The 24130-nt window shown below is 40.5% G+C and overlaps 1 protein-coding gene across 3 annotated transcripts in view; it reads right to left on the bottom strand.

The window, feature by feature from the left end:
* Positions 1 to 24130, bottom strand: part of TOPORS (TOP1 binding arginine/serine rich protein, E3 ubiquitin ligase) — a 74685-nt gene that overhangs the window by 11339 nt on the left and 39216 nt on the right. The gene's annotated exons all lie outside the window — the stretch shown is intronic.

Here is a 24130-nt window from a genome sequence, read left to right as displayed (position 1 = left end):
CATTGCTAGAGCCACCATTGGCGCTAAGAGACTATTGTAACGTTCTGTTTTTACCTCAGCAAAAAACCTTAATAACAAATCACCCAAAACAATGCCCTTAGAGCAGCATTAAGCATTCCCAAAAGGGAGCACATCTGCCAGGCTAGACGTGATGCCCACTGGCTCCCAGTCAAAGAGTGTATACCCTTTAAAACACTTGCTATCACACAGGTGCCTTTCCCGTACAGCACCCCCATACTTGGCAGAGAAAATCTCCTGTGCCACCTCGGACAGGCCCAAGCGAGCCCAGCACTCCAATCAGCTCCCGATTCCCCCCCCCCCCCCTCAATTAAAAAAGCCAAAGCCAGAGGTGCAATCTTGCCTTTCCTAGCACCAAAAAGCTGCAACACCCTAGCCACCTCTTAGGAGTGAGGCATCCCGCACAGCTTTCCCTAAAGCTCTCAAAACCATGCTTTTCAACTAGTCACACCCTCCTAAACAAAAAGATCAGCCGTTTGCCTCGTCACCCTGGAACCGGTTTTAGTACTGAAGCAGCATATCTTGTAAATGTCCAATTTTTGCACGGTTATCGGTTTAATTTTACCCAACGCCTCCTACAGTATGTCATGCTTTTTAAACCATTTTAACTAAGTTAGCCAGATTGTAACACCGCCTCGATGCCCCAGGGCCGTACGTGCGCTTTATAAATGCAAATAAATAAAATTGCACGAAGTGTGGGAAACAGCCAAGGCCACATTTTGTAGCCTCTTAATCTCTGAAGGGGCAGAAAAATAAAAGGCGATTGAGGTAAAGTTTCCTTAAACGTATGGACTGCAACCAAGGAAGCAAACTTAAGGCAGGAAGGGAGTCAACCGGAGGCAAAGCTCTGTGAGGTGATAGGCCGAGGCAATGGTAGGGTAGATCCTTGACGCAACTCAGATAGCGCAAACAAAAGTACTATGAAAAGGGAGACACGGTCTACACTCTGCTGGCGGCTCGCCTACGGGGACAGAGAGCTGAGAGATCGGTTTATAAGATCGTGGTGGGGGCGAAGGAACCAGCGACTAACTCAAAGATTTGGTCAATACTATGCCCACCTACACGCGGCAGACGTGAGGTGAAGGGCAGCCCTCAGTCTAACCAAACATACCTGGCCAACTTGCCTCTCCGGACCGTGACAGAAGACGACAGCATGATGATGGACACCCCATAGATACAAGCGAAGTCCTTCATGCAATATCTCTGTTAAAAGCAGATCTGTGGCACGTCAAGACGGGTTAACCCCAAGGTTCTACAAAAGACATGGAGAATGATTAGCTCCATTCCTGACTAAACTCTTTAATAGCATCCTATACAGTGAGAGCGCTCCGGATACAGTCACACAGGCATGTATAGTCATCCTACATAAGTAAAGCAGACAGCGCCTGGACTGCAGGTCGCACCAGCCAATATCCTTGATCAATGTAGAAGCTACATTATACTCCAGTGTATTGGCAGAACAACTGGGCAGAATCCTACCAAAATTGATACATAAATGACCATGTTGGCTTCATTAGGGGCCAACAAAGGGCGGACAATATTCGAAAGACCTTGGATTTAATTTTAATGGCAGAGGTCAAAGAGAGCGATAGAGATCCCCTACTGGTGTCACCAGATGCAGCTGAGACCTTCAACCGCGTTGAATGGCCCCTTCCTGGAAGTAGTACTGAAAACGATTGGTCTAGTCTCCAAGTGGTATGGGGGTGCCATGGCACTGTATGAGAACACAAGGCTAACAGTATAACAAGGTTGCATCCAAAGTTGTTCAATTAAGGCTGGAAACAAGACAAGGATGTCCCCCGTCTCCTTTGGTCTTTGCGCCAGCAGTGGAAAAATATATAGCACAGCCCAATACTTCTCTCCCTAACCTAATCTCAACAATCAAAGAACATGGCAAGCTGTTGGGCTTTAAAATAAAACCTGAATAAAATCAGTAGCCCTACCTCAGACGGTGGCAGATCCCAATGTAACCAGACTAGTGGGGGGCCAAGGGGTACAAATGCAAACAAAGTATATAGGCACCAGGGGTGGCTCGTCCATAATGGCCGAGGGGGGCATCGACCCACTGGGTCTTGAAGGTTTGTACAACAAAGGTGTCTTGCATACACACAATCACTTTGATTGTGTGCGTGTGTTAGGCGCTGTGGAGCCCAGGGGACAGGCATGGTACTTGACATCTACGATAGAGGTCAAAAACACTATACCTGCACCCGAGCCCCCCAGCACCTTACGGACACAATCATATGAGTGTGAGGTAATGGGTCCAGAATGGTTTTTAACTGGATATGCCAGGCCAGTCTGCTGGGATTCCTAGAACCTCACATGCAATGTCACGTCTGACCCCTAAGCCCCCTGGCTCCTTGCAAGTACACAATTGATTATCTGTGCATGTGAGGCTCTGGAGGGCAATGGGGGGGGGGGGGGTTCGGCACCTCGCATGCACACAATTTTTGCCTGTGTGGCGCTCTGGGCCTTGGGGCGGGGTATTTTTTACTGGGCATCTATGCCTGCTAAAAAAGGACATGGCTGTACCCTGGGACCCCAGCTCCTGACATCTGCCCACTGGGCCACCCAGCACCTTGAAATCATGCATAAATCGCATTCATCATTAATGTGATTGAGTGCAAGGCACTGGCACACCATGGAGCAGGCATGGCGTTTTTTACTGGGCATGGTTGATAAAGCAAGCATACATGTTATGTAGCTGGACTGGTATTTTAATGCAGCCAGTCTAGCCATTTCTTATTGTGGTATGACATTTTGTAATGGGCATCTCTGATAAAGCAAGCATGATGATGATTATATAGCTCGACTGGCATTTTAGTGCAGCCAGTTCTGGGTATAATGGTGCAGTCAGCATAAATGGGCACAGCCAGTGGGAAAGTGTTTTATACTGGCACATATTGTGGAAAAAGGCATCATAAAAATGTGTTGGAGAAATGCTCTTGTGCACTGTTGGTGACTTCATTTTATCATGAGTTACCCTACAAAACCAATTGCAAACTGTTTGGCTTTTTACCCAATTTTTCTAAAAGGTGTGCTCTAAAATGTACCATTTTAACCCTTATTTTAAAAAGATTCTCGTGTGGAGAAAACCCTCCCCCCACCCCTCTCAGAAATACCCTGGATTGGTGCGGGCTCCCTCGCTACGTTCGGTTGCTGTGGAATATCTGGGACAAATATTTAATTCGCCTCCAGTTCAGAAATTCACCAGCGGCCACCGCTAGGCACAGCCATCACAAGAGAAATCCCTGGCCACTATGATGGTGGGGGGGGGACTATAAAAAGGAAACTGTTAAATTTGGATCGTTTTGATAGACTATGCATGTTGAATTATGTGAATAAGCACGAGATGTGTTATGGATTGATCTACATTAGCTTGTACGTTGACATCTCCTTTCCTTGAAAAATCGAAGACTTAAACATGTTTTTTAAAAAAAAGGTAGTCGAAGATTGAAGGGAAGCTAGCTCTGTAGCAACGCTCAGGTCTTGGAAGCAAGACCACTCTGCACAGCACAGGTTCGAATCCCGGATCCGCGATTGAAACCGATCTCTGGATTAAGCATGTTATCAATAACCTGCACTTGCACTATCCAAATGTACACGGCCTAGCAGGATCGTCCTACCCCCCCCCCTTGCCTTGTTGCGCCTGGAGACACGTGTATAGGCTCATAATAAATGAGCAATAAAATAAAAAACTAAATGAACATCAGCTCTTTGCTAGTCACACCTCTCTTTGTGAGTCATAATATTCTCCATAACTACCGTTGAGGAGGCCTTTAAACGTAGCCCAATATATCTGGCTTTAAAAACAATGCCCAATCGCAGGTGATCTAGATGAACTCATGTATCCACACTATAATATTACAAATTGTCTTTCAGCAAGTAGGAAGAGATGCTACTGGATTATTCCAAATAGAACACCGTAACAGGTTTTAAGAATATACAACCATCCAAAAAGCATAACCCCCCTACCTCACAATGCAATTCAAAAAAGAGTCTCAAACTATAAAAATAAAACATTTTCGCCCCTGGTCAATACATTTGCTTTATCATGCCCCAACAAGTGACAGCCTTTTCTGTTTGGCCCAATAGCTTAGCCTTGAATGCATGACTACCTGTTGGTCTGGTAAAACGAAATACAGTTCAATGTATTAGTTTAATTCTTACAGCCTTTCCAATATGATCAGCCCATCTAAGATTTAGAGAAACTACGACTTAGGTAATCAACTTGTCAACTGTCAACATTTGTGCCATTACATTTAAATCAGTGGAACAGTTGTGGTTTTGACTCACCACCACGCTAGATTTGGCATTGTAGACAGATACAAAGGCCCTTCGCATCCATTAATGGAATATGCTAATCAGTGACTGGAGTGCAAGGGTGTCCTGGCAATAAAACAATTGTCGGCATGAAGTAGGATTTAACTGCTTGGAGTACATCATTGACTATGGCAAGAAAAGTGTCCATGTCTCTGATGTACAGATTAAATAGCGGCACCCCTGCCGCACACCTGCCAGAATGGAAAGGAGTGGGCTAGCTCACCACTTGGACCATATCAAACTTTCACTTGCAGATCTATACAGGGTTCTTTCAAGATATGTAAAACGTTTGGGTAATCATTTTACGCTTAGATGAACCCGGATCCGATTCCTAGTACCACAAGCAAAGGCCAAGGAAAGAGCCACGAATGCCAGGCATGGCATAAAAATATTTTGACATAACAAGATTGAAAGTACTTGCTTTATTCTGCCCGGGCCCTCGCAGAACATTGGACAGTACATATTGCAAGCAACAAGGAAAACAAAGTTATTTTCCTACTCAATTCTCAATATACCATTGCTCAAATCGCCAAGAGTCAATTATCTCTTGCCTATGCCTAGTGCAAATTTTGAGGCCTGGTTATTGGATAATAGGATTAAACCTTATCTGAACACTTTAGAAAAAAGCAGAATTTCAAAAAGCTTAAGAGGCAGCATACACAAAGATCTGGTGAGAACAATTAGGGTCGATGTATTTGCCGTAAAACTTTTTGTTTTTTAATTCTAAACAAATGCAAACAGCAGGATGGTCACAGATTATTTTGCAGCTATTCAGAAGTAGAAAACGCAAGGACGCCATTAAACTATGCAGGCCCAGATTTTATCAGATTTAAATAAGCCTAAATGACTAACGATTGGCCCAGAACTCGTGGGTAGAGGCCTTATTAATTAGTTAAGGGAAAAAGGCACAATGAAACAGCAATTAGCTTGGGTCACAGTAGTCTACTATAATCCACGTTATAAGAGATTAAAAATTGTCTTCCCATTCACGTTGCAACTTTGAGTTAAGGCCTCTTGGTGCTATATGTAATGCAGTCCCAGCTGCCACGAGTGCTCAGAATGTCAAAATATGTTGATATTACGGTCACTTATCAATTACCAAGATCTAGCTTTACCCTTGGATTTTTCTGCAGCTACAGCCATCTTTATAGAGCATTCTCTTTTGAGCTATGTCGTCAACATCCCCATTACTTACTGCCCGTGAGTAAGTCTAGAAGAGCCAGGTTAGCATTCCTGTAGGCGCTGACAATCACCCAAGGACCATGCAACCAGTAATACTGAAGTCAGCTGAGACAAAAAGGTTTCAATTAGGACTCCATAGGACACTAACTTCAACAGAGTCACTCATAACTCGACTTCGGCAACAAGTGTGACCTTGCCAGAAGCTCAGGATCTTTAAAAACGTAATTCATCCCTTCTGATTGCACAACGATTGGTAACAATCACTTCACTGGAGAGAGCACTGCATCCTTCTCAGACAGAAATCTAACTGGGCAATAGAGGGTTGAGATAGCCGTCGTAGGGGAGGTTAATCGAGGTTGTAATTCTCTACTTTGACCCATAACCAAGTAGAACCACAAATATTCAATATTGCTTCTCTGGTTACTTAATTGCTGCAGAAGCAGTCTTTATTGTCCTCCCATTACCTGGATTAGGTCCAAATCCAAGAAGGAAGCAAGGAAATCTGATCCTTGCATATCCTGACAGGCATCTTTGAGGAAACAGGAGATTACAGTACCATCTACGATATCAAACGTATCACTCTTTTGCAAAGCCCATCTTGAGTTTAATGTCACTTCCTCACCAATAGACAGATCTTACCCATGTTGAGAAGGTTAACACAAGGCATCGAGCCAGCATTTTAGAGCAGACCCCAACCTTTGGTGCCGAGTTTGCATTGTAGAAATGGCCAACAAAATAGGAAGCCCAGACACAAACGCCAAATACAAGTAGTGGTGCTAGGAGCAAACATCTCAGCAGATTTAATGTATAGCCCTATAGACGTCCTAATCATTAGACCAACTATAAATGTTGCACTCATGCACACTAGCTCGGGAGTAAAACCATGAGTAACCCTCCAATTCCCAGGGCTGGTCTATCAAGGTCTCTTGCATCATCAGTATATTAAAATATCTTAGAAAAATGTTATAACATGTCATCCATAATTTGAGTGTTGTCAAGCTATATTCCAAAACTGTAACGGGTGTAATGGTCATAACATTCATCATGCTGGGACCCAGTTGGGACATTAAGCACTTACGATTGCACAGGGAGATATTGTATACATTTGCTTTAGAACAAATCAGAGACACAAAACACATTTTTTAAAAAGTTTGCCAGGACCTTTTGCAGGACACAATCCATAATGGTTGCTGCTTGATGTTTTATGGTTGGGCAAGCCCCAGGGTGTCCCGAGTTCGGAAGGTTTCCTGCTCTGTTAATGTCATTTCAGGGGTGTACCAGTCATCAGCTAGATGGCAAAACAAAGAAAGCTCTTCAATTCAGATTTCACGCTCACTTCAAACATCCTCATCTCATATCTGGTTCCGCAAATTTGGTCTGAAAAGGAACCCTTACACTGCAACTGCCACGATACTTACAGTCTCAGAGAATCCACAACAGATGAATAGTTGTGTGACATTTCCATTATAGCAAGACTATCTGCAAGCAACTTCAACAGAATTCTCCTGTAAGCTTTCTTATCGCCATGATAGAAGCCCTTAGTACATATCAGATTTATTTCCTCCTGCCTTTGAATAGCTCATCTGCCAATGTTGATGCCCCGGATAATGATGAACAAACATGACATCACCCTGCATCCCAATAAGCGCAAGCAAGGTATAAATGAGTGAAATTGTAAGGTTCCCTACTGGATGTTTTCCAACTTTTATTTCATAACGGAATGAAAAGTGTGAGCAATAAGTGTGAGGTTGTACAGAGGAGGCAAACAAACATTGGTATGACAGACAGTTATATCGATTAAAAGTAGTGATAAGGACTAACATAGTAGCTGTATGGGTGTTAAGACGCATAGATGAGCAGAAGTTGGTGAAAGGGATCAATTTCTTCCTGGAATTTCAATACATTTTCTTGTAAAAAGGCAGTCACACTCGCCATTGCCACTGTTACATAATTTGGGGAGGGGGGTCTTCCGGGTTCTTCCAAAACTGGGCTAGGGTAACGTGGCTGCGTTTAAATTGTATGAAGAATTTGTGGGGGTGGGTTGATATGGTCTATTCCGCATTTCTTAACAGCATAGATGATCCTACCCACAGCTGAGTGTTCTTATCAGCAAATCGACCTCAGAGGACGTAATAAGACCGTGTTTCTCAGAGTTTCAGCGACAGCTAGGACATGTAAGGATATTTGGCGTGTTACAGCACAGAGTACAGCACTACTGCACAGGTAGCATTTTTTTTTTTTGATGCAGCACCACCACATGGGTGTGGTGCATTGCTATATGTGTTGCCAGAGTAACATGGACATATAAGTAAAGCCAGGCTATTCAGTCAAAAACGATTTTTACATATAAGATGCAAATCTATTTTTACAGTTAAAAGCACATATGTGCACATTCAAAATGCACACTATTTGTCACCTAAAATGCCTATGTTGCAAGAGACACATTTGAAAATTAATAACTAACCTTATTAATAACTAACCTGACTAATAAAACTTCATTTAACATAACCCACTAACAAAAATGTGTCTCCACTGCAGAATTAGGCCTACTCTGAAAGTGAACTTTTAAACGCACATTCATTTTTTTTTTCTCTGCTGCTCTGTCCACATAACTACAGGAAGCAAAGAGCTCGAAGGAAAAAGAAATCAGTTTGTTACAATTTTTACTGTAGAAATGAGCCATTGTGTAGTGAGGGAGGAGATGACATGATTGATTCTGATTGGAGCAGCGTCATAGCAAGTATCATGCTAGAGGCTGTGATTAGAGTTTTGCTGGGGAAGCTTGAGGAGAGGGGGAGATCAATCGAGATCTTGCAGAGCTGGGAGAAGGACCCGTTTCCTGGCTGAGGCATTCCTGCTGCAAAAGCTGAGAATTCCAGGCAATAACCCCGGTTTGAGAACGGCAGACGCTTGTTTTCACTGGGGTTAATCTTCAAGGGAGCCAAATTCAGAAAGAGAATAGCCGGAGAAAACTCATGCTGAACAGATAAGGTAATTACAGAAGCGTGTGGGAGCTGTGCGAAAGTGTGCGAAACGGTTCAGTCAGTGTATTCGAGGGAGTCCTAGTCCCTTATCAGCATATTTAATGTTACCAATTGAATATATTCTCGCAGCTCTCTGTTCATTTTATCACAAATAATGTTGTACCATTTCATTTATTTCTGTAAAAAAAGGTTAAACTGTGTTTAAAGGAAATTTCTATAATACAAAAATATCTGAAAACAGATAGCTAGTGTGTATTATTTCTCTTTCATTTTGCATGGTGAAAGGTTTAAACGTGGGTAGATTTTTAAACAGTGCAATTGTCATTTTAAAACAGATGTGTGCATGATTATAGTCAGTATGGACAGTTGCGAGTGACTGTAGCATAGCTTGTTGGAGGTACATGAGCCAACGGGAAGAGAGACTCTCTGGACATAGTTCCATACCGTATATAAGGTAGTGGAAATTACCACCAAAATACCACAATAGCCCATGGTGGCACACAACACTAACACTGAAAATGTGGTATCCCTAAAATGTAGGCCTGAGGTCTCTCTAGTGATCAAGAACAATCTAGATAAAAACAAGGGATGTTGGATATTGGGGCCACAACTAAACCAACCACGCAAATTACCGCGCACATCATCTAAATAGGTCTGAATTCTGAAATAATGCAATGTATTATTGTTGTGTGACCCAATATGAATACAGAGAGTGATTATTGCTAAAAGGTATTTTGGCGGTAAGAAAATACCGCAAAGCCCCAAATATCCACAAAATACCCAACATATTTATGGTGCGTTGCAGGCCGGGAAAGTGATCATAGAGTACCTACTGGGCGTGGCAAGCGTGTCTCACACTGCCATTTGCACATTAAAGGGAACTCATTTTACAATAGCAGTGTGCCACTAAAAACAAATTTCAGAATGTCACAAAGGGAAACCACATTTTCAGACCTAGTGCAATATTTAGAGGCAAAGTTGTTTGCACATGGGACGTGGTCATCGAACAGCACCTTAGAATGGCGTGACCGCATTCAGGGTGAGGCGCAGAAAGAAAAACTAGACAATATTTTTGCAGAAGGCAGCATAATTCAGGTCTGCCTTACAAGATTACTGAATGCAGCCGATAAAAGTGCAGAGAAATACTGTTTAATACGGCTATGCAGCAAAATATGGTTTATTTTGAATAAGTCCCTGCGAATGCAGGAGAATGATACCCAGCTAATTAACAGGTTAAAGACTGAATTAGATGGGGCAAGTAAAAATCAGGAAATGTTGAGAGCAGAATTGGATGTATGCCAAAAAGACATGCAATTAAAATGCAGAGACTTTGATGCTCAGTTATACAAAACCAAGAAACAATTTGAGGATAGTGAGCAAGAATTGGTACACTTAAAAGCCTTAGTGGACCACATTAGACAGGATAAAGATGAGGTTGTTTCAGAAATGCAGATTTTACAAAAAGAACATTGTGAAAAAGAATGATCTCCAGAGTGCAGAACAAGAAATGATTAAAATGATTGAAGAAAGAGACAAGAGAAATAAAGAGTTCAATGAATGCCAAATGCAAATGTGCGACATGCAGGAGGTGATTAATAAGATGAGTGATGAAAACAACTATTTGCAAAATGAAGCAAACAGACTCCTTAAAAAGTGTAAGGACTTAGAACAGCAAATGTGCATTCCCAGGTCCCAGGAGAGGCGGCAGGGTACCACAGTCAATGGAGTGGAGGTGAGTTCTAACTCTGCCCAAAGAGCTAGTGCTCCAGTGACTGGGCCGGTGACTGAACTTGGTTGCAGCGCCCTTGGGGGATTTGATACTCCCATTGGGGGCAGCCACCAATCTCATACACCTGAAAACAGGATTGAATCACAAAATAGTGCAATTCCATGCATTGCAACAAGTAGCCCCATAAAAATAATGAAATCCATTAAAGCCCTGATCAAACCATTTAAAAAGGGAGGTGAATGCTGCATTGAGGATCACTTAGAAGCGGTGCATGACATTTTTAAAGCACTCCAGATAACTAAGGAACAGTACAGACAATATTTTCATTTAACTTTAGATGCCCCGACGGCCAGCATCATAAGGGGATTAAATGAACAGCAGAATATGACCTGGTTGGAGTTTGAAAAAGAAATTAGGCGTCATTTTTCTCCTTTTCAGTCATTGCAGGAGGCAAAGAAAGTCGCTTACACAATTACTGCTGGACCCAATACATCCCCTCGCCAATTTTTACAAGACTTAAAAAGAGCATTTTCTCGCTTTGATGTATCTTTTGACCCAAATTCCAATGAGTTTAAAACTGCATACTTCTATGGGCTACAGAAAGACATCATATCCCAATTGGTCCGTGAATTTGACTGTGACAAGTCCCTTGAATGGATTGTACATCAAAGCACAAAACTATATGGAGGTACTCTATTGTCAGGGTAGAGAAAGTGATAAAATGAAAGATACTAGACCTAAATCTAAAGAACCCTCAGCCACAGTAATGGAAATCAGGTCAGCCAAAATGTCCCTCGAGTCTGCTCAAAGCCAAGGTAAAAATAATGTGACACCTGAACAAAGGGGTAATCAACAAAGATCGCCATTTCCTGTACCAATGTTCCAATCACATGATCCTAGTAATAGAGAGAGAGCTACATCAGCCCTAGGTATTTAGGGGACAGACCCCGGGTAGGATATCGGCCTGATATGACAGGTATGAACAATAACCAGAGACAAAATCAAGATCAAAGAAATAATGGTCCCTACCAGTCATTGGGGACACAGAGCAGATTTGATCACAACACCATGATATATGGTAATCAGGATAGACCCCGATATGTGGATCGATTTACTGATAATGGAAATCAACATAGGGGCCAGTACCCACAATCTGAGAGACAGGACATGAGACAAAACGTGAACTACAATCCACGTCAGTACAATGATTCCCCACCAGGGGACTATAACCAAAGGATGGGTGCACCCCGCTCCCCTCCACAAATGAATCAAGAGTTCAGAAACCATCCCAACCGACATCAATCACCTGAGAGGTATCAGAATAGATCCAATCAGAGGGAAAACAACCAATATCGACCTAGGCCACAGAAAGAGGATTCTAGAGAGATGGAAAGGTTCCAGTGCCTTGAGGCCCAAGTGAAAATGTTAGCTGAGCAAATAGGAAAGCTCTATACAGCGCAAAAACAACCTTCCAAAGAGGGGGCTGATGGCCATAGCAATGACCGGGGGGCTTCCGAAAAGTGACTAAGTACTCATGATAACTGCAGTGCCAAAATGACAGATTGCTCTGATATAATTTTGCATAACGACTCCGAGATGCCTAATGGATTAAAAATGAAAGTGCCAGTAAATGAACTTGTGACAGAAAGTGCAAATATTTCTAAAAAAGAGGTACGGTTTAACCTAGAGCTAAATAAAACAGTAGAGATTTGCACAAATGAAAAAGAAACATTAGGAATTCCAAAAGAACAAAGGGACAGATTTAAGAAGATTTAAGAAAAATGACTCATGCATGGGGAATACCAGTGAACAGGGAGTAAGTGGGGATGCTATAGCTCCTTCCCTGGGCAAGCAAAACAATGACCAAACACAGACAGAAAAAGGAAATACTCAAAAGGAGGGTACAAGTCAATCACCTGAAGAATTCTTTGAGCCACATATTTTTGAAGAGGCTGAAAGGGCTGGTATCACACTAAATGATCACAAATGCACAGAATTAAAAAATGACAAATTGCTGAATGATGTTGTTACACATGTTCAGTTGGAAGGTTGTAATGTGGTCTCTGAGGTTACCCAGATGGATGGGTGAACAGTGGCCACACTCCAAAAAACCTCTGATCATGGAGAAATGAATAAAGTCTCTCGCGCAGAAATGGGTAAAAAGGAGGGAAAAATGTCTTTCCATTTACCAATGTGTCAAACATACTCCACAGATTCCACTATGCGCTCCAAATTATGATTTTTCAAAAATAAGATTTTTCAAAGAAATCCCATTCTTAATGGGTATTTAATTTTGTAATTTTTTCATCCGTTGGGAACATGATAATTCGTTTTCATTCACAACAATTTATCACATCATATTTCTTGCTTGCAGAAGTGATCACATCCTCTTATTTCTTTACTTTCAGAAATAGTGTACCCTCACATCCTCTTACACCCTCTACACGTGTTTCCCCATGTTTAGTTCCACATGGTTCATTAGGAGGGATATGTAATTATAGGCACTTTTATAAATGCAGTTCAGGCTGTTTCATATTTGGTTTTCAAAATTGGTTTTCACTATAAGAAAAGGGAACAAGACCAATATTGTACTTAGTGTGTTGCCCCAAGTATGCCCAATTTCAGTTGTTAGTATATACAGATATCAAAGTTACTTACAAATTGGTTCTTTGTCCTTTGTCCTCATTAAATGTTTGGCAGCTAAGTAATCTGATGTGTAATCTCTAAAAGGAAGACAGGACCATTTTAAGTTCAGAATACAAGGATGTATTCATGTTCTGAATAATGTATAGTCTCTAAACGGCTTGGCAGATCGGGTCTTACCTGAGATCTTTATTTCTTTGAAGTTGTATATTCATGGCTCCATTCTGCAGAGATGCACCGGATTCGAGAGTTCTTGGACTTACAACTATACATCGACAACAACAAAATTCAGACCACTTTGTATACAAAACCAACCGCAGGAAATAGCATTCTTCATGCCCGTAGTAACCATCCACCTCATACAATCAAGAACATACCATATGGGGAATTCATCAGGATAACACGTAATTGTACCCAAGATCAAGATAAGAATAAACATTTGGAGACAGCAACTGCAAAATTTCTGAAAAGAGGATACAGTAATAAACAGTTGAATGAAGCGATATCTAAAGTCAAGCAATGGAATCGCTCAGACCTCTTGCTCGACAAAAAGAAACAAGAGCTTGTGGCAAAACAAGACAAAAAAATTAGATTTGTAACAACATACAGCATGGACAATAAGATCCTAAGGAAAATTCTACAAAAACATTGGAATATATTAACATTAGACAATGATCTCAGAAACTACGTTGGGGAACAGCCACTTATCACCAATCGAAAAGCAAAAAATCTAAAACAAATATTATGCCCATCACACTTTATTGAAAAAATACCATCAAAAGGAATAAGTCAAATTAGGTCGGAAGAAAAACTACAAGGCTTTTTCAAGTGTGGTCAATGTAATTACTGCAAGTTTGCGGAAAAGTGTAAAAAAACAATTACTCTGCCCAACGGCAAAATACACACGATAAACCATTTCATGAATTGCAATACGAACTACATAGTCTATGCTGTCATCTGTATATGTACCAAGACCTATATAGGAAGCACTGTGAGGCCTCTGAAAATTCGGATTTCAGAACATCTGAGATCAATCAAAAACAGAGACATTAGATACCCTTTGGGAAAACATTACTTAATGGATCATCCAACACAAGATATAGATGGCATAAGATTCTTTGGAATCGAACAGGTCAAAATAGGCCAAAGAGGAGGAAACAGAGTGCAAAAACTTCGTCAATGTGAAGCAAAATGGATCTGCATATTTGACTGCTGTAATATTGGTCTGAATTCAGATACAGAAATGGGCCACTTCTTGTAGATTGCATATACGTCATTTTCAAAAATTGTATTTATGCAAATAATACTAATCAAGATACTTTTTTCGCCAATGTTGTAAAATGGGACATATTGATATATGATATGACATATTTTTTACATTTACGGAAAGTCAACAAACAAGTTACAAGACAATGTCTCCATCCATATAAACTGTGCGAGGTTTAACCAAGCCAGTTACATAAACTAAATGAATTATCCTGTTGTCAATTCACCGTGAATAATATTTGTCATAGAAAGGGCACTCCCGATCCAAAATGGCGATCGGCTCGCTTCCGGAGCGTCATGACGTCATTACGTGGCGTCGTGACGCAACGGACGCGATATAAATGGCGGCCATTCTGGGAGATGCATCAAACTCTCGAATCCGGTGCATCTCTGCAGAATGGAGCCATGAATATACAACTTCAAAGAAATAAAGATCTCAGGTAAGCCCCGATCTGCCAAGCCGTTTAGAGACTATACATTATTCAGAACATGAATACATCCTTGTATTCTGAACTTAAAATGGTCCTGTCTTCCTTTTTAGAGATTACACATCAGATTACTTAGCTGCCAAACATTTAATGAGGACAAAGGACAAAGAACCAATTTGTAAGTAACTTTGATATCTGTATATACTAACAACTGAAATTGGGCATACTTGGGGCAACACACTAAGTACAATATTGGTCTTGTTCCCTTTTCTTATAGTGAAAACCAATTTTGAAAACCAAATATGAAACAGCCTGAACTGCATTTATAAAAGTGCCTATAATTACATATCCCTCCTGATGAACCATGTGGAACTAAACATGGGGAAACACGTGTAGAGGGTGTAAGAGGATGTGAGGGTACACTATTTCTGAAAGTAAAGAAATAAGAGGATGTATCACTTCTGCAAGCAAGAAATATGATGTGATAAATTGTTGTGAATGAAAACGAATTATCATGTTCCCAACGGATGAAAAAATTACAAAATTAAATACCCATTAAGAATGGGATTTCTTTGAAAAATCTTATTTTTGAAAAATCATAATTTGGAGCGCATAGTGGAATCTGTGGAGTATGTTTGTTATATGTTGATTCAGACATTGGTCAGTCGCAATGTCCTCCGCTCCGCATGCAGCAGACAAATAAATAAAGAGAAATAATACACAAGAATTGAACAACCAAGGTAGCTCGTTACAGTTGCTCAGACTGAGATTCTTTTTCATCATTTACCAATGTGCTTAGCCAAAAGTGAAAAAGACCTGAGGAAGGTGAGCCCTGAAATCGGTAAGAATTCACACTTCTTATGTGTATTAGAGGAAGTGGAGGACAGATATTATGCACCCATCACTGTAGAAGAAAAATGCCACACCTTTGCTATGATTGACACTGGCGCACAGGCCACAATTATGTCCAAGGAGCTGGTAAAGAGTATCAATGAAGGGAGACCCCCACAGAGTCAGATCACAGTGAAGGAAAATTAAGGTCCAGTGCATAACTTTAATGGGGAGGTGCCCATCATAGGTGTAACTGAGGTTGACATAAAAATAGGAAAGCACAGAATGAAGCAAGAGGTATTGATCACATCTATTTGTGAAATTCCATTTCTGATGGGGACAGATTGCCTGAAAAGATTGTCTCCTCTCATAGATGGGGTGAATGGAGTGCTGTGGTCCTTAACCAAAAAACCATTGAGGCCTAAGAAACTAAAATCACAAAACAGCAACATAAATGAATGTCACACCGTTGCCAAAACAAATAATGCTGTGGAGGTATCTCTCCAGAATAGTTGCATACCTAGTGTCACTGTTATATTAATGTGTCAAGACAAAATGCAGAGCGACAATGAAAAACTACCTGTACAAATATACTTGGACCCAAGGAAAAATTGGCAGACTGCCATAGATGAGCACACATTACGTTTTTATTTAAAAGAGAAAACATGCAAACAGAATATTGCTCCTAAAACAGATTCAGAAAAACACATTACCACTCTGGCAGAAATACACATGGAAGATGAGCAACCATGGGTTCATGTTGGTATAAATGACTATTTTAAAACAATAAAAGCCACTTTAGCGCTTGGACATGAAAGGAGTTTCATTAATGAGAAATAGTTGCAAAAAATAATGGAGAGGGAAGAAATCCCGAAATTTAGGATTAAAAACCAATATGTTTCTGGGTTGGACAGTCCAGACTTTGAAAACCGAATTGCAGGCAGATGCATGCTTAAAATTAGCATTGGGCAGAAAACAATTTACCATAATGTATGGATAGTGAGTGGAGCACAAAATGAATTTTACATGGGCAATGACATCATGCACAGAATGTGTATGGTGTTAGATTTCCTTAATCAAAAAATATGGTCACGCCTAGGTGGTCCGGCACCTGAATTTGAAGACAAAAGAAGGGCTTATCATTGTGCACAACTGGTTCCTTATGCAATCGAATTATAAATGAGGAAAGATACTATTATTCCTGAATTTACAAAACAGTTTGCAATAACACTAAAATGCAAAAATGTACAGCAGATGAAAGGCTCTGATGCATTTGTATGCCTGAATGAATCCATAAAACAGCAAGGCCTGTATTATGAATACATTCCATTGGTATATATTGGTGAAGGATCTGTAAAAATTATGGTAAATAATAAAGGTTGTCAGGATATTCATTTAGAGGAAAACTCCCCATTAGGAATGGCCATACAAAAATCACATTATACGGCAGATTTAAATAACATGGTGATTGGAAATATCCCTGAAAAGTATGTAGATGCCAAGGGCGAGTTGCCAGAACACCTGGACTCTCAGCCCAAAGGAATATTTAAAATTCATTCTGTGTATCCTTATGATTCAAATGAGACAGTGTGCTGCCATCAAGAGGATTGCATAATATTTAATTTAAATGAAAATGAAACAGAAAATCAGCCCATTGAAGTGGAAGCTGATATGCCAAAATAGTCTTTACAAAAAGACACAGCCACACAGTTAGAGGAAAGCGCCGAGATTCCCTTACCAGAAGATTTTCCAGAATTTTCCAAAATGGTAGAAGAGCAGATCTCCTTAGCGGATGCGTGTGAAAGCAATGAGGATAGGGACAATCTGAGGGAGATATTTATGGAGTTTAAGGATGTATTTGCAAAAGATGCTTATGATTGTGGTTTAACTGATTTACATGTGGCCACACTACCAGAAGGGTGTAGCAGAAATCCAGTGTTTGTACGCCAGTATAGACTACCGCTGGCATGTTTAGAATCATTGGCAGAGATTATTAAAAATTTGGAATCGCGGGGAATCATCAGGCCCATTCATAGCACATCCAATACACCTATTTTAGGTGTGTTAAAGCCAAATGGTCAATGGCGGCTATGTGCAGACTTGAGAGAGTTAAATAAAAGAGTACCAGTATCTAGATGGCCACTGCCATTCATTGATCAGGCCTAGCTCAGGTACATGGTTCAAATGTATTTACCACATTAGATCTCACCTCTGGATATTGGTGCGTGCCATTGGCAGAGGAGATACAACATTTATTTTCCTTTACATTTGACAGGACTCAATACGCCTGGCTTAGAGCTCCGTTCGGGTACATCAATAGTGGGAGTGAATTTGGCATATTTTTGAGAAAGGCCATGCCGGATGGAGCGGAAAGAGGAACAATAGTTTACGTGGACGATGTCCTGATAAAAAATGAAAGCCTGAAAAGCCATTTTGATGAAATAAGACATGTACTTGGCCAATTGCAGAAAGCAGGCGCCAAAGTATCTTTGCAAAAAGCACAATGGTGCAAGAAAAAAGTGAACTTTCTAGGGCATGAAGTGACTGAACATGGGCTAAATCCACAAAAGAAGAAAATAGAGGCCATACAAAGATTAAAAGATCCTAAAAATGTGAAAGGAGTAAAACGTTTATTAGGGATGACAGGCTATAACAGAAAGTTCATTGAAAATTATGCAGAAATCACTCAACCATTGACTAAACTGCTTAAACTGAATACTCCCTGGAAATGGGAAAAAGAGCAGTCTGCAGCAGTGGCTAAATTAAAGGAATGTCTTGTAAAGGCACCATGTTTAGCATACCCCATAAAGGACAGGGATTTCTTTATAGAAATAGGTTTTTCTGAACATTGTATGTCAGCAGTGTTATCACAAAAACACGATTTGAATCACAAACCATTGCCTATGCAAGTAAGGCATTTTCCCAAGTTGAAATGAAATTTAATGAATGTGAAAAGGCCCCATTAACCACTGTGTGGGCGCTACAACATTTCCGCCCCATTGTTCAGGGAGAAAAGGTGATTATTGAAACAAATCATCAACCGTTGCAATTTTTAGAGAGTAAAAGAATTAGATCAGGTAATCTAGCGCAGTCCAGAATCACTTCATGGACGCTGGCATTACAAGGTTTTCCCGTAGAAGTGAGATATGGACAAAATAAAAGAACCCAATTGCTCAAGGGTTAGCTGACATGCATGACTGCGCAGCTGAACAAATACCAAATGAAATGGAAGTGGAAACTAGTTTGCAGGAATTTGAACAATCACCACACAAAGCTTTTGATGAAAAAACATGCAAGTATTTGCCAACTGTATATGTGGATGGTTGTGCTTTTCACATTGAAAATGACAGTAATAAACAATTAGTGGCAGGAATAGGAAATGTCTGGTTGAAATGTGAAGGTGTCCCCAGTATAGGGATGAGGATTGGAGCTCGGAGCAGTCAGGTGGCGGAATTGGCAGCCATTTATAAAGCAATTGCTACTGCAGTTGATAAAAAGTTCAGTGAAATTGTCCTGGCGACTGATTCTGACTATGCACGGAATAGCTTTGTGGAGTATTTGCCTGGTTGGAAAGCAAGAGGCATGGTTACATACAACAAAAAGCCACTTAAACATGGAAAAATGATACAAGCCATAGACAAATTGGTGTCAGAGAATAATTTAACAATATACTGAAGAAAAATTTGTGGGCATTTAAAAACACCAGGAGAGGATAAGGAGGGAAATGATAAAGCAGACCACCTGGCTAAGATTGGGGCTGTGATGGGAGAATTGCTACCTATTGATTATTTAATGGGTGAAATACAAATTGATGCAGTAACACGTTCTAAAGCACCAAAGGAGGTAGATCAACCAGTGGTACAGTGGAGTCATGACACGCCAGATCAAGATTTGATTGAGGCACAAAAGAATGATCGAATTTTGGGAATCTATTATAATCATTTGATAGATCCTGAACAAAATCCTTTAACAGAAAATGATTGTATGGGAAAAGAAGAGTTGAGGGTGCTATTAAAGAACAAAACACGAATTAGATTACAGGATGGACTCATGATTAGAGAGTCCATAACAGGACAAATACAGTGGGTGGTACCCCTTTCATTCAGACGGATAATGCTACACCATGCACATGATGCCATAACTGCAGGCCATAGAGGTTCACAAAAAACATTAGAAATACTAAAAGATTATGCTTACTGGCCACATATGTCCCAAGATGTGGAATTATATACTAGAGTATGTCTAGTATGCGCCCAATTTAAACCTGCTTCACCAATGCATAGAGCACCATTGATGAAGAGGCCTAACTCCCATGGTCAGATTTGCAAATAGACTATGTAGGTCCTTTAAAAAGATCGAGCAGGAGAAACCGTTATATTTTAAGTGTGGTATGTTTGATGTCGAAGTGGATTGAATGCATTCCTGCACCAGATTGTAGTGCGCAAACAGCAGCTACATTGCTGGTGAACCATGTGTTCTCAAGGTTTGGGTTGCCACAAAGAATTGAGTCAGACAGAGGAAGTCATTTCACAAGTACTCTTATGAGTAAGGTATGGCAAATACCAGGTGTGAAAAGGAAACTACATATCGCATATCGGGCAGCGTCTTCAGGTACAGTTGAAAGGAGCAATAGGTCTGTTGTGGATATTTTAAAGAAATTTGTGGCAGAAGGAGGTTCCAGCTGGGATTTACGTTTACCGTTGGTTTTGATGGCAATCAGATCAACTCATGCCAAAGCAACAGGTGTTAGCCCCCATGAGGTCTTGACAGGTAGGAAAATGGTGTTACCACAACACCTACTATACAGAACACATGAGCAGACACTTGTGAGTGCATCCACAGTTCATGAGTACATTGATGAACTGAGGAAGCATTTGCAACATGCATTTGCTTTTGTGCAGAGAAATCTGGAAAGGGCTGCTGACAGTGATAAAACATACTATGATAAAAGAACATCAGTGAGAGAATACAGTGTTGGGGATCAGGTGTACAAGTTTCATTTTGGAAAAAGTAAACAGAAAAATTCTGAATTTCTAGCAGCCTGGCAGGGGTCATTTCGAATTATAGATAAGGTCTCTCCTGTAGTTTATAAAATTTTGAAAAATGAAGGTGAAACGGCAATAGAGCAGTTCGTCCATGTAAATCAAATCAAACCATGCCATCCCAGACATGAGATCAGGCAGCTTGAGCATGTAGAAACAGATAAAGTCCCTTGAACACAAAAAGAGAAAATAAATGGTTACAATCAGGAGGCAGTGACAGAGAAGTTAAAAAGTTGATTGTTATAATGGCACATAAACACTGTAATACATGTAAAAATATATAATATAAAATAAGTAAATATATATATATATATATATATATATATATATATATATATATATATATATATATATAAAATGGAAGCTCATGGTTGGTGTGCAGAGAGAAAATGTATTAAATATTGAATGCTGTTTTATATATGCTTGTTTTTTTTTTTTAACTTGTGTTTAATTTCAGAAAAAAAAAAAAAAAGAAATTGTTTTTACCAAGCATGTTTTATTTTTGGCAAAAGGGTGAAGGGTGAAGTTAGTATTGTGCTATGTACTTAATTTGTTTCTTTTCTATTTGATTTAGAAAATGAACATTATTTGGTCGGAGGTTCCGGGATTAGAGGCCACGGGAGACGATGGAGTCCTGGAGTCCCCTGGATGAAGACCAAAAGATGCCTGCCTCCAGGTGGAGGTGAAGACAAGATAACCAGAATGCCAAAAAAGATGACTCCTATGGATCCAAGATTGCCAAGATGAAAGTGTACTCGAATGAACCAAATAACATCGCTGGTCAGGACATATCAGAGGCAGACAAGAGTCCTGACATATGGAGTTCCACGTATTTATTATTTTAATTATTTATTTTAATTTGTTATATTATTTGTTTTAGTTTTATTTTATTGTTTTTAATTGACTTAAAATCGAAACTTAGAGTAATGCCACTTCCACTGAGAAGGCAAATGTAGAACATTTTGTAAACTAATGAACTCATATGAATACTGTGTTGATTGCAACTTTTTCATTGATGCACATGAATATTCATTTTGCTGGATTGCTATATTGTGAAAAGAAGAAAAAGAACAAGTTGTTTTTAGGAATTGGCTTGGATCGTAGCCAAGTTCTAAAAACAAAAGGAGGGTATGTAAGGATATTTGGCGTGTTACAGCACAGAGTACAGCACTACTGCACAGGTAGCATTTTTTTTTTGATGCAGCACCACCACATGGGTGTGGTGCATTGCTATATGTGTTGCCAGAGTAACATGGACATATAAGTAAAGACAGGCTATTCAGTCAAAAACGATTTTTACATATAAGATGCAAATCCATTTTTACAGTTAAAAGCACACATCTGCACATTCAAAATGCACACTATTTTTCACCTGAAATGCCTATATTGCAAGGGACACATTTGAAAATGAATAACTAACTTTATTAACTAACCTGACTGATAAAACTTCATTTAACATAACCCACTAATAAAAATGTGTCTCCACTGCAGAATTAGGCCTACTCTGAAAGTGAACTTTTAAACGCACATTCATTTTTTTTTCTCTGCTGCTCTGTCCACATAACTACAGGAAGCAAAGAGCTCGAAGGAACAGGAAATCAGTTTGTTACAATTTTTACTGTAGAAATGAGCCATTGTGTAGTGAGGGAGGAGATGATATGATTGATTCTGATTGGAGCAGCGTCATAGCAAGTATCATGCTAGAGGTTGTGATTAGAGTTTTGCTGGGGAAGCTTGAGGAGAGGGGGAGATCAATCGAGATCTTGCAGAGCTGGGAGAAGGACCTGTTTCCTGGCTGAGGCATTCCTGCTGCAAAAGCTGAGAATTCCAGGCAATAACCCCGGTTTGAGAACGGCAGACGCTTGTTTTCACTGGGGTTAATCTTCAAGGGAGCCAAATTCAGAAAGAGAATAGCCGGAGAAAACTCATGCTGAACAGATAAGGTAATTACAGAAGCGTGTGGGAGCTGTGCGAAAGTGTGCGAAACGGTTCAGTCAGTGTATTCGAGGGAGTCCCAGTCCCTTATCAGCATATTTAATGTTACCAATTGAATATATTCTCGCAGCTCTCTGTTCATTTTATCACAAATAATGTTGTACCATTTCATTTATTTCTGTAAAAAAAGGTTAAACTGTGTTTAAAGGAAATTTCTATAATACAAAAATATCAGAAAACAGGTAGCTAGTGTGTATTATTTCTCTTTCATTTTGCATGGGAAAAGGTTTAAACGTGGGTAGATCTTTAAACAGTGCAATTGTCATTTTAAAACAGATGTGTGCATGATTATAGTCAGTATGGACAGTTGTGAGTGACTGTAGCATAGCTTGTTGGAGGTACATGAGCCAACGGGAAGAGAGACTCTCTGGACATAGTTCCATACCGTATATAAGGTAGTGGAAATTACCACAAAAATACCACAATAGCCCATGGTGGCACACAACACTAACACTGAAAATGTGGTATCCCTAAAATGTAGGCCTGAGGTCTCTCTAGTGATCAAGAACAATCTAGATAAAAACAAGGGATGTTGGATATTGGTGCCACAAATAAACCAACCACGCAGATTACCGCGCACATCATCTAAATAGGTCTGAATTCTGAAATAATGCAATGTATTATTGTTATGTGTGACCCAATATGAATACAGAGAATGATTATTGCTAAAGGTATTTTGGCGGTAAGAAAATACCGCAAAGCCCCAAATATCCACAAAATACCCAACAGACATCTGGCTAGTAAAGGACAAGCACACCAAGAGTGCAAGGGCATTAAGTTTGCCAAGTCCTCTGAGCTATGGAGGAGATGCACGGCCAGACCCTTTCTGACAAAACCAAGCCCATCAAGGTAGTGCACTCTGTGTGGGTGGAAGCAGGCAGTCCAGTCCATCAATAGGGTCATCTCCAGCATTATACTCTTCCCCTGGCATACATGCCAACATTCTGATGCACCTGGGAGGGAGATTTCAGCAGAAATCAGGAGACACACATGTTCCCATAGGAATGTATTGGGGCTAGAATTATTTTAGGTGGGAGAATGTGAAAAATAGCAATATTTCCACTGAATAATCAGGAGTTTCTGGCATAAATCGGGAGGGTTGGCATGTATGCACCCTGGGCTTCCACTAACCATGCGGCCACTCTGTGCCTGCCATATTCCCCCCCCCCCACCCCGAGTCTACTCTGCAATGCCAGACTTCTCTCGTTTGCCAGGCTGACACTGCCACAGTCCTTCCTGATGTTGCCGGGCACAGTGCTGAACTCTGCACAGGCAGACGTCCACTTCCCGTCAAGCCTGCAATCAGTAGCCCCGGGAGCCGCTGAATTTAATGCAGTCTGTCCTAGAGGTATTGAAAGATTTATAGCCCCCGCCCTTGGGCAATACTAACTGGTAATATTTCCGAGCCTTCATTAACACCCTTGCTTGTTAAGGTGTGAACTTGGGCTTCTGGTCTACCATGAGCCAATGTAGATCAGGGAGCGCTATCAATCCTAAGTATATTAATGGCATAAAGCCTTTAGAGCGGGGAGACACTTTTACGGCATAATGATCCACCCCTTGCCGCAGGTCATAAGTTGGGGAAGTTCAGTATACCAAATAATGACACATCTGGAGGTTTAGAAGTATATTGGCAGAGTGGCACTAGAATTATAGTTTTTGGAATTGTGGTGAAGTAAGTTAGTTTAG

Source organism: Ambystoma mexicanum, chromosome 6p, assembly GCF_040938575.1.
Source record: "Ambystoma mexicanum isolate Mex_15411 chromosome 6p, UKY_AmexF1_1, whole genome shotgun sequence".
In the NCBI taxonomy this organism is placed as follows: domain Eukaryota; kingdom Metazoa; phylum Chordata; class Amphibia; order Caudata; family Ambystomatidae; genus Ambystoma; species Ambystoma mexicanum.
This window is presented reverse-complemented; position numbering and strand designations above follow the sequence as displayed.